Source organism: Pseudophryne corroboree, unplaced genomic scaffold (assembly GCF_028390025.1).
Source record: "Pseudophryne corroboree isolate aPseCor3 unplaced genomic scaffold, aPseCor3.hap2 scaffold_280, whole genome shotgun sequence".
Classification (NCBI taxonomy): Eukaryota; Metazoa; Chordata; class Amphibia; order Anura; family Myobatrachidae; genus Pseudophryne; species Pseudophryne corroboree.
The window spans coordinates 406,094-420,184 of NW_026969463.1; the positions used below are offsets into that span (position 1 = coordinate 406,094).

The 14,091-nt window shown below is 49.9% G+C and overlaps 23 non-coding genes and 2 pseudogenes across 23 annotated transcripts; all 25 read left to right on the top strand.

The window, feature by feature from the left end:
* Window positions 1-506: 506 nt before the first annotated feature.
* LOC135014287 (U1 spliceosomal RNA) lies at window positions 507-670 on the top strand. The gene has a single exon (XR_010212830.1). It is a non-coding gene; the product is annotated as a U1 spliceosomal RNA (small nuclear RNA).
* Window positions 671-822: 152 nt separating this feature from the next.
* LOC135014471 (U1 spliceosomal RNA) lies at window positions 823-985 on the top strand. Its single transcript, XR_010212977.1, has one exon. It is a non-coding gene; the product is annotated as a U1 spliceosomal RNA (small nuclear RNA).
* Window positions 986-1,655: 670 nt separating this feature from the next.
* LOC135014513 (U1 spliceosomal RNA) lies at window positions 1,656-1,819 on the top strand. Its single transcript, XR_010213008.1, has one exon. It is a non-coding gene; the product is annotated as a U1 spliceosomal RNA (small nuclear RNA).
* Window positions 1,820-1,971: 152 nt separating this feature from the next.
* On the top strand, window positions 1,972-2,113 carry LOC135014483 (U1 spliceosomal RNA; annotated as a pseudogene).
* A 693-nt stretch (window positions 2,114-2,806) lies between these two features.
* LOC135014288 (U1 spliceosomal RNA) lies at window positions 2,807-2,970 on the top strand. Its single transcript, XR_010212831.1, has one exon. It is a non-coding gene; the product is annotated as a U1 spliceosomal RNA (small nuclear RNA).
* Window positions 2,971-3,122: 152 nt separating this feature from the next.
* On the top strand, window positions 3,123-3,285 carry LOC135014472 (U1 spliceosomal RNA). Its single transcript, XR_010212978.1, has one exon. It is a non-coding gene; the product is annotated as a U1 spliceosomal RNA (small nuclear RNA).
* Window positions 3,286-3,955: 670 nt separating this feature from the next.
* LOC135014488 (U1 spliceosomal RNA) lies at window positions 3,956-4,119 on the top strand. The gene has a single exon (XR_010212986.1). It is a non-coding gene; the product is annotated as a U1 spliceosomal RNA (small nuclear RNA).
* A 152-nt stretch (window positions 4,120-4,271) lies between these two features.
* On the top strand, window positions 4,272-4,434 carry LOC135014439 (U1 spliceosomal RNA). The gene has a single exon (XR_010212962.1). It is a non-coding gene; the product is annotated as a U1 spliceosomal RNA (small nuclear RNA).
* A 670-nt stretch (window positions 4,435-5,104) lies between these two features.
* LOC135014359 (U1 spliceosomal RNA) lies at window positions 5,105-5,268 on the top strand. Its single transcript, XR_010212901.1, has one exon. It is a non-coding gene; the product is annotated as a U1 spliceosomal RNA (small nuclear RNA).
* A 152-nt stretch (window positions 5,269-5,420) lies between these two features.
* On the top strand, window positions 5,421-5,584 carry LOC135014315 (U1 spliceosomal RNA). The gene has a single exon (XR_010212858.1). It is a non-coding gene; the product is annotated as a U1 spliceosomal RNA (small nuclear RNA).
* A 152-nt stretch (window positions 5,585-5,736) lies between these two features.
* Window positions 5,737-5,899, top strand: LOC135014440 (U1 spliceosomal RNA). Its single transcript, XR_010212963.1, has one exon. It is a non-coding gene; the product is annotated as a U1 spliceosomal RNA (small nuclear RNA).
* Window positions 5,900-6,570: 671 nt separating this feature from the next.
* Window positions 6,571-6,734, top strand: LOC135014290 (U1 spliceosomal RNA). The gene has a single exon (XR_010212833.1). It is a non-coding gene; the product is annotated as a U1 spliceosomal RNA (small nuclear RNA).
* Window positions 6,735-6,886: 152 nt separating this feature from the next.
* LOC135014392 (U1 spliceosomal RNA) lies at window positions 6,887-7,049 on the top strand. Its single transcript, XR_010212928.1, has one exon. It is a non-coding gene; the product is annotated as a U1 spliceosomal RNA (small nuclear RNA).
* A 671-nt stretch (window positions 7,050-7,720) lies between these two features.
* LOC135014316 (U1 spliceosomal RNA) lies at window positions 7,721-7,884 on the top strand. Its single transcript, XR_010212859.1, has one exon. It is a non-coding gene; the product is annotated as a U1 spliceosomal RNA (small nuclear RNA).
* Window positions 7,885-8,036: 152 nt separating this feature from the next.
* On the top strand, window positions 8,037-8,199 carry LOC135014412 (U1 spliceosomal RNA). The gene has a single exon (XR_010212947.1). It is a non-coding gene; the product is annotated as a U1 spliceosomal RNA (small nuclear RNA).
* A 670-nt stretch (window positions 8,200-8,869) lies between these two features.
* LOC135014317 (U1 spliceosomal RNA) lies at window positions 8,870-9,033 on the top strand. The gene has a single exon (XR_010212860.1). It is a non-coding gene; the product is annotated as a U1 spliceosomal RNA (small nuclear RNA).
* A 152-nt stretch (window positions 9,034-9,185) lies between these two features.
* On the top strand, window positions 9,186-9,349 carry LOC135014318 (U1 spliceosomal RNA). Its single transcript, XR_010212861.1, has one exon. It is a non-coding gene; the product is annotated as a U1 spliceosomal RNA (small nuclear RNA).
* A 152-nt stretch (window positions 9,350-9,501) lies between these two features.
* Window positions 9,502-9,664, top strand: LOC135014441 (U1 spliceosomal RNA). The gene has a single exon (XR_010212964.1). It is a non-coding gene; the product is annotated as a U1 spliceosomal RNA (small nuclear RNA).
* Window positions 9,665-10,335: 671 nt separating this feature from the next.
* Window positions 10,336-10,499, top strand: LOC135014291 (U1 spliceosomal RNA). The gene has a single exon (XR_010212834.1). It is a non-coding gene; the product is annotated as a U1 spliceosomal RNA (small nuclear RNA).
* Window positions 10,500-10,651: 152 nt separating this feature from the next.
* Window positions 10,652-10,814, top strand: LOC135014393 (U1 spliceosomal RNA). Its single transcript, XR_010212929.1, has one exon. It is a non-coding gene; the product is annotated as a U1 spliceosomal RNA (small nuclear RNA).
* Window positions 10,815-11,485: 671 nt separating this feature from the next.
* LOC135014319 (U1 spliceosomal RNA) lies at window positions 11,486-11,649 on the top strand. Its single transcript, XR_010212862.1, has one exon. It is a non-coding gene; the product is annotated as a U1 spliceosomal RNA (small nuclear RNA).
* A 152-nt stretch (window positions 11,650-11,801) lies between these two features.
* On the top strand, window positions 11,802-11,964 carry LOC135014413 (U1 spliceosomal RNA). The gene has a single exon (XR_010212948.1). It is a non-coding gene; the product is annotated as a U1 spliceosomal RNA (small nuclear RNA).
* A 670-nt stretch (window positions 11,965-12,634) lies between these two features.
* LOC135014337 (U1 spliceosomal RNA) lies at window positions 12,635-12,798 on the top strand. Its single transcript, XR_010212879.1, has one exon. It is a non-coding gene; the product is annotated as a U1 spliceosomal RNA (small nuclear RNA).
* A 152-nt stretch (window positions 12,799-12,950) lies between these two features.
* LOC135014467 (U1 spliceosomal RNA) lies at window positions 12,951-13,092 on the top strand (annotated as a pseudogene).
* Window positions 13,093-13,787: 695 nt separating this feature from the next.
* Window positions 13,788-13,952, top strand: LOC135014282 (U1 spliceosomal RNA). The gene has a single exon (XR_010212825.1). It is a non-coding gene; the product is annotated as a U1 spliceosomal RNA (small nuclear RNA).
* Window positions 13,953-14,091: the final 139 nt, after the last annotated feature.

Below are 14,091 nucleotides of genomic sequence, written 5' to 3' on the forward strand. Positions count from 1 at the left end.
CCACACCCTTTTACTTGCCTTACAGAGCAGCTCTGGAGCTGTTACAGTGCCCAGCTGCTGCAAGAAATCAGCTTGAATGCTTCAGGGGCTGGGGCATAGCCAACATGAGCCCCACACCGAAGGAGGGTGGGGGTGTTTAATGCGAACTAGGGGTCATTCAAGCGCCGAAAAAGGCTGCCATGCCCTGCACGCCCCTTTTCTCTTTTCATATGCAGACGAGGGTTGAAGCCAACTTTGACCCACTGCTTGGATGACATCACCATATGCAAATCCATCTGCTGCAGGCCTTCCCCCAGGAATGCTTGCACTAGTTGTTGCATTTGGTTTGTTGTTTGGGGGTGCTTCAGTATTAGGTAGCCTTCTGCCCTCCCATGTTCATCTGAAAATATGTGTTCTCCCTGCAGTTGTTGTCCCCAGATGAGTTCCCTTGTGCTGCCTCAGTTGAATCTCCTTTACTTGACAGAGATGTGCCTGAGCAGCGGCCCTCCCCAGCCCTATCCCAAATCATACTTATTTTGCATAGGAGATACCATGGTCATGAAGACTGTTCTCCCAGGGTGAGGTTCATTCATTGCATTCTGGGTATGCTGACCCCTGTGATTTCCCCAAATGTGGGAAACTCGACTGCATTATTTGTGGTAGTGGGGGACTGTGTTTTTGCTTTCCTCTGGTCAGCTCTCTTAAAAGTCAGATTTCTTTGTCTCAGATCTTCCTCTAGCCTTGTTCTTCTTTCGAGAGTTCACTTGTGCTGCCTCAGTTGGATCTCCTTCACTTGACAGGGGGGTGCCCGAGCAGCGACCCTCCCCAGCTCTAGCCCATCTACTACTTACCTGCCAGGTGATATACTATGATCATGAAGGTGCTTCTCCCAGGGCAAGGCTCACCCATTGCACTCTGGGTGTGCTGCTCCTGTGATTTCTCAAAATGTGGGAGACTTGACTGCATAATTTGTGTTTCCCCTGGTCGGCTCTCGTATAATTCAGATCTCTTTGTCTCAGGTCTCTCTCCAGCCTAGTTTGCTGTCTGTTTCCACTTCTCTTTTCTTGAGCCGCTCCCTTCTATGCCCTTGCGCACTATCCTGACTTCTCCCGTCTGCTTAATTTGTGCCTTCCAACGCACAATGCAAACTACAGGTAGTGCTGCAGGGCCCACACCCTTTTACTTGCCTTACAGAGCAGCTCTGGAGCTGTTACAGTACCCAGCTGCTGCAAGAAATCAGTTTTAATGCTTCGGGGCTGGGGCATAGCCAACATGAGCCCCACACCGAAGGAGGGTGGAGGTGTTTAATGCGAACTAGGGGTCATCCAAGCGCCGAAAAAGGCTGCCATGCCCTGCACGCCCCTTTTCTCTTTTCATATGCAGACGAGGGTTGAAGCCAACTTTGACCCACTGCTTGGATGACATCACCATATGCAAATCCATCTGCTGCAGGCCTTCCCCCAGGAATGCTTGCACTAGTTGTTGCATTTGGTTTGTTGTTTGGGGGTGCTTCAGTATTAGGTAGCCTTCTGCCCTCCCATGTTCATCTGAAAATATGTGTTCTCCCTGCAGTTGTTGTCCCCAGATGAGAGTTCCCTTGTGCTGCCTCAGTTGAATCTCCTTTACTTGACAGAGATGTTTCTGAGCAGCGGCCCTCCCCAGCCCTATCCCAAATCATACTTATTTTGCATAGGAGATACCATGGTCATGAAGATTGTTCTCCCAGGGTTAGGTTCATTCATTGCATTCTGGGTATGCTGACCCCTGTGATTTCCCCAAATGTGGGAAACTCGACTGCATTATTTGTGGTAGGGGGGGACTGTGTTTGTGCTTTCCTCTGGTCAGCTCTGGTAAAAGTCAGATTTATTTGTCTCAGATTTTCCTCTAGCCTTGTTCTTCTTTCGAGATTTCCCTTGTGCTGCCTCAGTTGGATCTCCTTCACTTGACAGGGGGGTGCCCGAGCAGCGACCCTCCCCAGCTCTAGCCCAACTCCTATTTACCTGCCAGGTGAGATACTATGATTATGAAGTTGCTTCTCCCAGGGCAAGGATCACCCATTGCACTCTGGGTGTGCTGCTCCTGCGATTTCCCCAAATGTGGGGAACTTGACTGCATAATTTGTGTTTCCCCTGGTCAGCTCTCATATAATTCAGATCTCTTTGTCTCAGGTCTCTCTCCAGCCTAGTTTGCTGTCTGTTTCCACTTCTTTTTTCTTGAGCCCCTCCCTTCTATACCCTTGTGCACTATCCTGACTTCTCCTCCCGTCTGCTTACTTAGTGCCTTACAATGCACAATGCAAACTACAGGTAGTGCTGCAGGGCCCACACCCTTTTACTTGCCTTACAGAGCAGCTCTGGAGCTGTTAGAGTGCCCAGCTGCTGCAAGAAATCAGCTTGAATGCTTCAGGGGCTGGGGCATAGCCAACATGAGCCCCACACCGAAGGAGGGTGGGGGTGTTTAATGCGAACTAGGGGTCATTCAAGCGCCAAAAAAGGCTGCCATGCCCTGCACGCCCCTTTTCTCTTTTCATATGCAGACGAGGGTTGAAGCCAACTTTGACCCACTGCTTGGATGACATCACCATATGCAAATCCATCTGCTGCAGGCCTTCCCCCAGGAATGCTTGCACTAGTTGTTGCATTTGGTTTGTTGTTTGGGGGTGCTTCAGTATTAGGTAGCCTTCTGCCCTCCCATGTTCATCTGAAAATATGTGTTCTCCCTGCAGTTGTTGTCCCCAGATGAGTTCCCTTGTGCTGCCTCAGTTGAATCTCCTTTACTTGACAGAGATGTGCCTGAGCAGCGGCCCTCCCCAGCCCTATCCCAAATCATACTTATTTTGCATAGGAGATACCATGGTCATGAAGACTGTTCTCCCAGGGTGAGGTTCATTCATTGCATTCTGGGTATGCTGACCCCTGTGATTTCCCCAAATGTGGGAAACTCGACTGCATTATTTGTGGTAGTGGGGGACTGTGTTTTTGCTTTCCTCTGGTCAGCTCTGGTAAAAGTCAGATTTCTTTGTCTCAGATCTTCCTCTAGCCTTGTTCTTCTTTCGAGAGTTCACTTGTGCTGCCTCAGTTGGATCTCCTTCACTTGACAGGGGGGTGCCCGAGCAGCGACCCTCCCCAGCTCTAGCCCATCTCCTACTTACCTGCCAGGTGATATACTATGATCATGAAGGTGCTTCTCCCAGGGCAAGGCTCACCCATTGCACTCTGGGTGTGCTGCTCCTGTGATTTCTCAAAATGTGGGAGACTTGACTGCATAATTTGTGTTTCCCCTGGTCGGCTCTCGTATAATTCAGATCTCTTTGTCTCAGGTCTCTCTCCAGCCTAGTTTGCTGTCTGTTTCCTCTTCTCTTTTCTTGAGCCGCTCCCTTCTATGCCCTTGCGCACTATCCTGACTTCTCCCGTCTGCTTAATTTGTGCCTTCCAACGCACAATGCAAACTACAGGTAGTGCTGCAGGGCCCACGCCCTTTTACTTGCCTTACAGAGCAGCTCTGGAGCTGTTACAGTACCCAGCTGCTGCAAGAAATCAGCTTTAATGCTTCGGGGCTGGGGCATAGCCAACATGAGCCCCACACCGAAGGAGGGTGGAGGTGTTTAATGCGAACTAGGGGTCATCCAAGCGCCGAAAAAGGCTGCCATGCCCTGCACGCCCCTTTTCTCTTTTCATATGCAGACGAGGGTTGAAGCCAACTTTGACCCACTGCTTGGATGACATCACCATATGCAAATCCATCTGCTGCAGGCCTTCCCCCAGGAATGCTTGCACTAGTTGTTGCATTTGGTTTGTTGTTTGGGGGTGCTTCAGTATTAGGTAGCCTTCTGCCCTCCCATGTTCATCTGAAAATATGTGTTCTCCCTGCAGTTGTTGTCCCCAGATGAGAGTTCCCTTGTGCTGCCTCAGTTGAATCTCCTTTACTTGACAGAGATGTGCCTGAGCAGCGGCCCTCCCCAGCCCTATCCCAAATCATACTTATTTTGCATAGGAGATACCATGGTCATGAAGATTGTTCTCCCAGGGTGAGGTTCATTCATTGCATTCTGGGTATGCTGACCCCTGTGATTTCCCCAAATGTGGGAAACTCGACTGCATTATTTGTGGTAGTGGGGGACTGTGTTTGTTCTTTCCTCTGGTCAGCTCTGGTAAAAGTCAGATTTTTTTGTCTCAGATCTTCCTCTAGCCTTGTTCTTCTTTCGAGAGTTCCCTTATGCTGCCTCAGTTGGATCTCCTTCACTTGACAGGGGGGTGCCCGAGCAGCGACCCTCCCCAGCTCTAGCCCAACTCCTACTTACCTGCCAGGTGATATACTATGATCATGAAGGTGCTTCTCCCAGGGCAAGGCTCACCCATTGCACTCTGGGTGTGCTGCTCCTGTGATTTCTCCAAATGTGGGAAACTTGACTGCATAATTTGTGTTTCCCCTGGTCGGCTCTCGTATAATTCAGATCTCTTTGTCTCAGGTCTCTCTCCAGCCTAGTTTGCTGTCTGTTTCCACTTCTCTTTTCTTGAGCCGCTCCCTTCTATGCCCTTGCGCACTATCCTGACTTCTCCCGTCTGCTTAATTTGTGCCTTCCAATGCACAATGCGAACTACAGGTAGTGCTGCAGGTCCCACACCCTTTTATTTGCCTTACAGAGCAGCTCTGGAGCTGTTACAGTGCCCAGCTGCTGCAAGAACTCAGCTTGAATGCTTCGGGGCTGGGGCATAGCCAACATGAGCCCCACACCGAAGGAGGGTGGAGGTGTTTAATGCGAACTAGGGGTCATCCAAGCGCCGAAAAAGGCTGCCATGCCCTGCACGCCCCTTTTCTCTTTTCATATGCAGACGAGGGTTGAAGCCAACTTTGACCCACTGCTTGGATGACATCACCATATGCAAATCCATCTGCTGCAGGCCTTCCCCCAGGAATGCTTGCACTAGTTGTTGCATTTGGTTTGTTGTTTGGGGGTGCTTCAGTATTAGGTAGCCTTCTGCCCTCCCATGTTCATCTGAAAATATGTGTTCTCCCTGCAGTTGTTGTCCCCAGATGAGAGTTCCCTTGTGCTGCCTCAGTTGAATCTCCTTTACTTGACAGAGATGTGCCTGAGCAGCGGCCCTCCCCAGCCCTATCCCAAATCATACTTATTTTGCATAGGAGATACCATGGTCATGAAGATTGTTCTCCCAGGGTGAGGTTCATTCATTGCATTCTGGGTATGCTGACCCGTATGATTTCCTCAAATGTGGGAAACTCGACTGCATTATTTGTGGTAATGGGGGACTGTGTTTGTTCTTTCCTCTGGTCAGCTCTGGTAAAAGTCAGATTTATTTGTCTCAGATCTTCCTCTAGCCTTGTTCTTCTTTCGAGAGATTCCTTGTGCTGCCTCAGTTGGATCTCCTTCACTTGACAGGGGGGTGCCCGAGCAGCGACTCTCCCCAGCCCTATCCCAAATCATACTTATTTTGCATAGGAGATACCATGGTCATGAAGATTGTTCTCCCAGGGTGAGGTTCATTCATTGCATTCTGAGTATGCTGACCCGTATGATTTCCCCAAATGTGGGAAACTCGACTGCATTATTTGTGGTAGTGGGGGACTGTGTTTGTTCTTTCCTCTGGTCAGCTCTGGTAAAAGTCAGATTTCTTTGTCTCAGATTTTCCTCTAGCCTTGTTCTTCTTTCGAGAGTTCCCTTGTGCTGCCTCAGTTGGATCTCCTTCACTTGACAGGGGGGTGCCCGAGCAGCGACCCTCCCCAGCTCTAGCCCAACTCCTACTTACCTGCCAGGTGATATACTATGATCATGAAGGTGCTTCTCCCAGGGCAAGGCTCACCCATTGCACTCTGGGTGTGCTGCTCCTGTGATTTCTCCAAATGTGGGAAACTTGACTGCATAATTTGTGTTTCCCCTGGTCGGCTCTCGTATAATTCAGATCTCTTTGTCTCAGGTCTCTCTCCAGCCTAGTTTGCTGTCTGTTTCCACTTCTCTTTTCTTGAGCCGCTCCCTTCTATGCCCTTGCGCACTATCCTGACTTCTCCCGTCTGCTTAATTTGTGCCTTCCAACGCACAATGCGAACTACAGGTAGTGTTGCAGGGCCCACGCCCTTTTACTTGCCTTACAGAGCAGCTCTGGAGCTGTTAGAGTGCCCAGCTGCTGCAAGAAATCAGCTTGAATGCTTCAGGGGCTGGGGCATAGCCAACATGAGCCACACACCGAAGGAGGGTGGAGGTGTTTAATGCGAACTAGGGGTCATCCAAGCGCCGAAAAAGGCTGCCATGCCCTGCACGCACCTTTTCTCTTTTCATATGCAGACGAGGGTTGAAGCCAACTTTGACCCACTGCTTGGATGACATCACCATATGTAAATCCATCTGCTGCAGGCCTTCCCCCAGGAATGCTTGCAATAGTTGTTGCATTTGGTTTGTTGTTTGGGGGTGCTTCAGTATTAGGTAGCCTTCTGCCCTCCCATGTTCATCTGAAAATATGTGTTCTCCCTGCAGTTGTTGTCCCCAGATGAGAGTTCCCTTGTACTGCCTCAGTTGAATCTCCTTTACTTGACAGAGATGTGCCTGAGCAGCGGCCCTCCCCAGCCCTATCCCAAATCATACTTATTTTGCATAGGAGATAACATGGTCATGAAAATTGTTCTCCCAGGGTGAGGTTCATTCATTGCATTCTGGGTATGCTGACCCCTGTGATTTCCCCAAATGTGGGAAACTCGACTGCATTATTTGTGGTAGTGGGGGACTGTGTTTGTTCTTTCCTCTGGTCAGCTCTGGTAAAAGTCAGATTTTTTTGTCTCAGATCTTCCTCTAGCCTTGTTCTTCTTTCGAGAGTTCCCTTGTGCTGCCTCAGTTGGATCTCCTTCACTTGACAGGGGGGTGCCCGAGCAGCGACCCTCCCCAGCTCTAGCCCAACTCCTACTTACCTGCCAGGTGAGATACTATGATCAGGAAGGTGCTTCTCCCAGGGCAAGGCTCACCCATTGCACTCTGGGTGTGCTGTTCCTGTGATTTCCCCAAATGTGGGAAACTTGACTGCATAATTTGTGTTTCCCCTGGTCGGCTCTCGTATAATTCAGATCTTTTTGTCTCAGGTCTCTCTCCAGCCTAGTTTGCTGTCTGTTTCCACTTCTCTTTTCTTGAGCCGCTCCCTTCTATGCCCTTGCGCACTATCCTGACTTCTCCTGTCTGCTTAATTTGTGCCTTCCAACGCACAATGCGAACTACAGGTAGTGCTGCAGGGCCCACACCCTTTTACTTGCCTTACAGAGCAGCTCTGGAGCTGTTACAGTGCTCAGCTGCTGCAAGAAATCAGCTTGAATGCTTCAGGGGCTGGGGCATAGCCAACATGAGCCCCACACCGAAGGAGGGTGGAGGCGTTTAATGCGAACTAGGGGTCATCCAAGCGCCGCAAAAGGCCGCCATGCCCTGCACGCCCCTTTTCTCTTTTCATATGCAGATGAGGGTTGAAGCCAACTTTGACTCACTGCTTGGATGACATCACCATATTCAAATCCATCTGCTGCAGGCCTTCCCCCAGGAATGCTTGCACTAGTTGTTGCATTTGGTTTGTTGTTTGGGGGTGCTTCAGTATTAGGCAGCCTTCTGCCCTCCCATGTTCATCTGAAAATGTGTGTTCTCCCTGGAGTTGTTGTCCCCAGATGAGAGTTCCCTTGTGCTGCCTCAGTTGAATCTCCTTTACTTGACAGAGATGTGCCTGAGCAGCGGCCCTCCCCAGCCCTATCCCAAATCATACTTATTTTGCATAGGAGATACCATGGTCATGAAGATTGTTCTCCCAGGGTGAGGTTCATTCATTGCATTCTGAGTATGCTGACCCGTATGATTTCCCCAAATGTGGGAAACTCGACTGCATTATTTGTGGTAGTGGGGGACTGTGTTTGTTCTTTCCTCTGGTCAGCTCTGGTAAAAGTCAGATTTATTTGTCTCAGATCTTCCTCTAGCCTTGTTCTTCTTTCGAGAGATTCCTTGTGCTGCCTCAGTTGGATCTCCTTCACTTGACAGGGGGGTGCCCGAGCAGCGACCCTCCCCAGCTCTAGCCCAACTCCTACTTACCTGCCAGGTGAGATACTATGATCATGAAGGTGCTTCTCCCAGGGCAAGGCTCACCCATTGCACTCTGGGTGTGCTGCTCCTGTGATTTCTCCAAATGTGGGAAACTTGACTGCATAATTTGTGTTTCCCCTGGTCGGCTCTCGTATAATTCAGATCTCTTTGTCTCAGGTCTCTCTCCAGCCTAGTTTGCTGTCTGTTTCCACTTCTCTTTTCTTGAGCCGCTCCCTTCTATGCCCTTGCGCACTATCCTGACTTCTCCCGTCTGCTTAATTTGTGCCTTCCAACGCACAATGCGAACTACAGGTAGTGCTGCAGGTCCCACGCCCTTTTACTTGCCTTACAGAGCAGCTCTGGAGCTGTTACAGTGCCCAACTGCTGCAAGAAATCAGCTTGAATGCTTCGGGGCTGGGGCATAGCCAACATGAGCCCCACACCGAAGGAGGGTGAAGGTGTTTAATGCGAACTAGGGGTCATCCAAGCCCCGAAAAAGGCTGCCATGCCCTGCACGCCCCTTTTCTCTTTTCATATGCAGACGAGGGTTGAAGCCAACTTTGACCCACTGCTTGGATGACATCACCATATGCAAATCCATCTGCTGCAGGCCTTCCCCCAGGAATGCTTGCACTAGTTGTTGCCTTTGGTTTGTTGTTTGGGGGTGCTTCAGTATTAGGTAGTCTTCTGCCCTCCCATGTACATCTGAAAATATGTGTTCTCCCTGCAGTTGTTGTCCCCAGATGAGAGTTCCCTTGTGCTGCCTCAGTTGAATCTCCTTTACTTGACAGAGATGTGCCTGAGCAGCGGCCCTCCCCAGCCCTATCCCAAATCATACTTATTTTGCATAGGAGATACCATGGTCATGAAGATTGTTCTCCCAGGGTGAGGTTCATTCATTGCATTCTGAGTATGCTGACCCGTATGATTTCCCCAAATGTGGGAAACTCGACTGCATTATTTGTGGTAGTGGGGGACTGTGTTTGTTCTTTCCTCTGGTCAGCTCTGGTAAAAGTCAGATTTCTTTGTCTCAGATTTTCCTCTAGCCTTGTTCTTCTTTCGAGAGATTCCTTGTGCTGCCTCAGTTGGATCTCCTTCACTTGACAGGGGGGTGCCCGAGCAGCGACTCTCCCCAGCCCTATCCCAAATCATACTTATTTTGCATAGGAGATACCATGGTCATGAAGATTGTTCTCCCAGGGTGAGGTTCATTCATTGCATTCTGAGTATGCTGACCCGTATGATTTCCCCAAATGTGGGAAACTCGACTGCATTATTTGTGGTAGTGGGGGACTGTGTTTGTTCTTTCCTCTGGTCAGCTCTGGTAAAAGTCAGATTTCTTTGTCTCAGATTTTCCTCTAGCCTTGTTCTTCTTTCGAGAGTTCCCTTGTGCTGCCTCAGTTGGATCTCCTTCACTTGACAGGGGGGTGCCCGAGCAGCGACCCTCCCCAGCTCTAGCCCAACTCCTACTTACCTGCCAGGTGATATACTATGATCATGAAGGTGCTTCTCCCAGGGCAAGGCTCACCCATTGCACTCTGGGTGTGCTGCTCCTGTGATTTCTCCAAATGTGGGAAACTTGACTGCATAATTTGTGTTTCCCCTGGTCGGCTCTCGTATAATTCAGATCTCTTTGTCTCAGGTCTCTCTCCAGCCTAGTTTGCTGTCTGTTTCCACTTCTCTTTTCTTGAGCCGCTCCCTTCTATGCCCTTGCGCACTATCCTGACTTCTCCCGTCTGCTTAATTTGTGCCTTCCAACGCACAATGCGAACTACAGGTAGTGTTGCAGGGCCCACGCCCTTTTACTTGCCTTACAGAGCAGCTCTGGAGCTGTTAGAGTGCCCAGCTGCTGCAAGAAATCAGCTTGAATGCTTCAGGGGCTGGGGCATAGCCAACATGAGCCCCACACCGAAGGAGGGTGGAGGTGTTTAATGCGAACTAGGGGTCATCCAAGCGCCGAAAAAGGCTGCCATGCCCTGCACGCACCTTTTCTCTTTTCATATGCAGACGAGGGTTGAAGCCAACTTTGACCCACTGCTTGGATGACATCACCATATGTAAATCCATCTGCTGCAGGCCTTCCCCCAGGAATGCTTGCAATAGTTGTTGCATTTGGTTTGTTGTTTGGGGGTGCTTCAGTATTAGGTAGCCTTCTGCCCTCCCATGTTCATCTGAAAATATGTGTTCTCCCTGCAGTTGTTGTCCCCAGATGAGAGTTCCCTTGTACTGCCTCAGTTGAATCTCCTTTACTTGACAGAGATGTGCCTGAGCAGCGGCCCTCCCCAGCCCTATCCCAAATCATACTTATTTTGCATAGGAGATAACATGGTCATGAAAATTGTTCTCCCAGGGTGAGGTTCATTCATTGCATTCTGGGTATGCTGACCCCTGTGATTTCCCCAAATGTGGGAAACTCGACTGCATTATTTGTGGTAGTGGGGGACTGTGTTTGTTCTTTCCTCTGGTCAGCTCTGGTAAAAGTCAGATTTTTTTGTCTCAGATCTTCCTCTAGCCTTGTTCTTCTTTCGAGAGTTCCCTTGTGCTGCCTCAGTTGGATCTCCTTCACTTGACAGGGGGGTGCCCGAGCAGCGACCCTCCCCAGCTCTAGCCCAACTCCTACTTACCTGCCAGGTGAGATACTATGATCAGGAAGGTGCTTCTCCCAGGGCAAGGCTCACCCATTGCACTCTGGGTGTGCTGTTCCTGTGATTTCCCCAAATGTGGGAAACTTGACTGCATAATTTGTGTTTCCCCTGGTCGGCTCTCGTATAATTCAGATCTTTTTGTCTCAGGTCTCTCTCCAGCCTAGTTTGCTGTCTGTTTCCACTTCTCTTTTCTTGAGCCGCTCCCTTCTATGCCCTTGCGCACTATCCTGACTTCTCCTGTCTGCTTAATTTGTGCCTTCCAACGCACAATGCGAACTACAGGTAGTGCTGCAGGGCCCACACCCTTTTACTTGCCTTACAGAGCAGCTCTGGAGCTGTTACAGTGCTCAGCTGCTGCAAGAAATCAGCTTGAATGCTTCAGGGGCTGGGGCATAGCCAACATGAGCCCCACACCGAAGGAGGGTGGAGGCGTTTAATGCGAACTAGGGGTCATCCAAGCGCCGCAAAAGGCCGCCATGCCCTGCACGCCCCTTTTCTCTTTTCATATGCAGATGAGGGTTGAAGCCAACTTTGACTCACTGCTTGGATGACATCACCATATTCAAATCCATCTGCTGCAGGCCTTCCCCCAGGAATGCTTGCACTAGTTGTTGCATTTGGTTTGTTGTTTGGGGGTGCTTCAGTATTAGGCAGCCTTCTGCCCTCCCATGTTCATCTGAAAATGTGTGTTCTCCCTGGAGTTGTTGTCCCCAGATGAGAGTTCCCTTGTGCTGCCTCAGTTGAATCTCCTTTACTTGACAGAGATGTGCCTGAGCAGCGGCCCTCCCCAGCCCTATCCCAAATCATACTTATTTTGCATAGGAGATACCATGGTCATGAAGATTGTTCTCCCAGGGTGAGGTTCATTCATTGCATTCTGAGTATGCTGACCCGTATGATTTCCCCAAATGTGGGAAACTCGACTGCATTATTTGTGGTAGTGGGGGACTGTGTTTGTTCTTTCCTCTGGTCAGCTCTGGTAAAAGTCAGATTTATTTGTCTCAGATCTTCCTCTAGCCTTGTTCTTCTTTCGAGAGATTCCTTGTGCTGCCTCAGTTGGATCTCCTTCACTTGACAGGGGGGTGCCCGAGCAGCGACCCTCCCCAGCTCTAGCCCAACTCCTACTTACCTGCCAGGTGAGATACTATGATCATGAAGGTGCTTCTCCCAGGGCAAGGCTCACCCATTGCACTCTGGGTGTGCTGCTCCTGTGATTTCTCCAAATGTGGGAAACTTGACTGCATAATTTGTGTTTCCCCTGGTCGGCTCTCGTATAATTCAGATCTCTTTGTCTCAGGTCTCTCTCCAGCCTAGTTTGCTGTCTGTTTCCACTTCTCTTTTCTTGAGCCGCTCCCTTCTATGCCCTTGCGCACTATCCTGACTTCTCCCGTCTGCTTAATTTGTGCCTTCCAACGCACAATGCGAACTACAGGTAGTGCTGCAGGTCCCACGCCCTTTTACTTGCCTTACAGAGCAGCTCTGGAGCTGTTACAGTGCCCAACTGCTGCAAGAAATCAGCTTGAATGCTTCGGGGCTGGGGCATAGCCAACATGAGCCCCACACCGAAGGAGGGTGAAGGTGTTTAATGCGAACTAGGGGTCATCCAAGCCCCGAAAAAGGCTGCCATGCCCTGCACGCCCCTTTTCTCTTTTCATATGCAGACGAGGGTTGAAGCCAACTTTGACCCACTGCTTGGATGACATCACCATATGCAAATCCATCTGCTGCAGGCCTTCCCCCAGGAATGCTTGCACTAGTTGTTGCCTTTGGTTTGTTGTTTGGGGGTGCTTCAGTATTAGGTAGTCTTCTGCCCTCCCATGTACATCTGAAAATATGTGTTCTCCCTGCAGTTGTTGTCCCCAGATGAGAGTTCCCTTGTGCTGCCTCAGTTGAATCTCCTTTACTTGACAGAGATGTGCCTGAGCAGCGGCCCTCCCCAGCCCTATCCCAAATCATACTTATTTTGCATAGGAGATACCATGGTCATGAAGATTGTTCTCCCAGGGTGAGGTTCATTCATTGCATTCTGGGTATGCTGACCCGTATGATTTCCCCAAATGTGGGAAACTCGACTGCATTATTTGTGGTAGTGGGGGACTGTGTTTGTTCTTTCCTCTGGTCAGCTCTGGTAAAAGTCAGATTTATTTGTCTCAGATCTTCCTCTAGCCTTGTTCTTCTTTCGAGAGATTCCTTGTGCTGCCTCAGTTGGATCTCCTTCACTTGACAGGGGGGTGCCCGAGCAGCGACCCTCCCCAGCTGTAGCCCAACTCCTACTTACCTGCCAGGTGAGATACTATGATCATGAAGTTGCTTCTCCCAGGGCAAGGATCACCCATTGCACTCTGGGTGTGCTACCCCAGTGATTTCCCCAAATGTGGGAAACTTGACTGCATAATTTGTGTTTCCCCTGGTCGGCTCTCATATAATTCAGATCTCTTTGTCTCAGGTCTCTCTCCAGCCTAGTTTGCTGTCTGTTTCCACTTCTTTTTTCTTGAGCCCCTCCCTTCTATACCCTTGTGCACTATCCTGACTTCTCCTCCCGTCTGCTTACTTTGTGCCTTACAATTCACAATGCAAACTACAGGTAGTGCTGCAGGGCCCACACCCTTTTACTTGCCTTACAGAGCAGCTCTGGAGCTGTTACAGTGCCCAGCTGCTGCAATAAATCAGCTTGAATGCTTCAGGGGCTGGGGCATGGCCAACATGAGCCCCACACCGAAGGAGGGTGGGGGTGTTTAATGCAAACTAGGGGTCATCCAAGCGCCGCAAAAGGCCGCCATGTCCTGCATACTCCTTTTCTCTTTTCATATGCAGATGAGGGTTCCAGCCAACTTTGGCCCACTGCTTGGATGACATCACCGTATGCAAATCCGTCTTCTGCAGACCTTCCCCCTGGAATGCTTGTACTAGTTGTTGCATTTGGTTTGTTGTTTGGGGGTGCTTCAGTATTAGGCAGCCTTCTGCCTTCCCATGTTCATCTGAAAATATGTGTTCTCCCTGCAGTTGTTGTCCCCAGATGAGAGTTCCCTTGTGCTGCCTCAGTTGAATCTCCTTTACTTGACAGAGATGTGCCTGAGCAGCGGCCCTCCCCAGCCCTATCCCAAATCATACTTATTTTGTATAGGAGATACCATGGTCATGAAGATTGTTCTCCCAGGGTGAGGTTCATTCATTGCATTCTGGGTATGCTTACCCCTGAGATTTCCCCAAATGTGGGGAAACTCGACTGCATTATTTGTGGTAGTGGGGGACTGTGTTTGTGCTTTCCTCTGGTCAGCTCTGGTAAAAGTCAGATTTCTTTGTCTCAGATTTTCCTCTAGCCTTGTTCTTCTTTCGAGAGTTCTCTTGTGCTGCCTCAGTTGGATCTCCTTCACTTGACAGGGGGGTGCCCGAGCAGCGACCCTCCCCAGC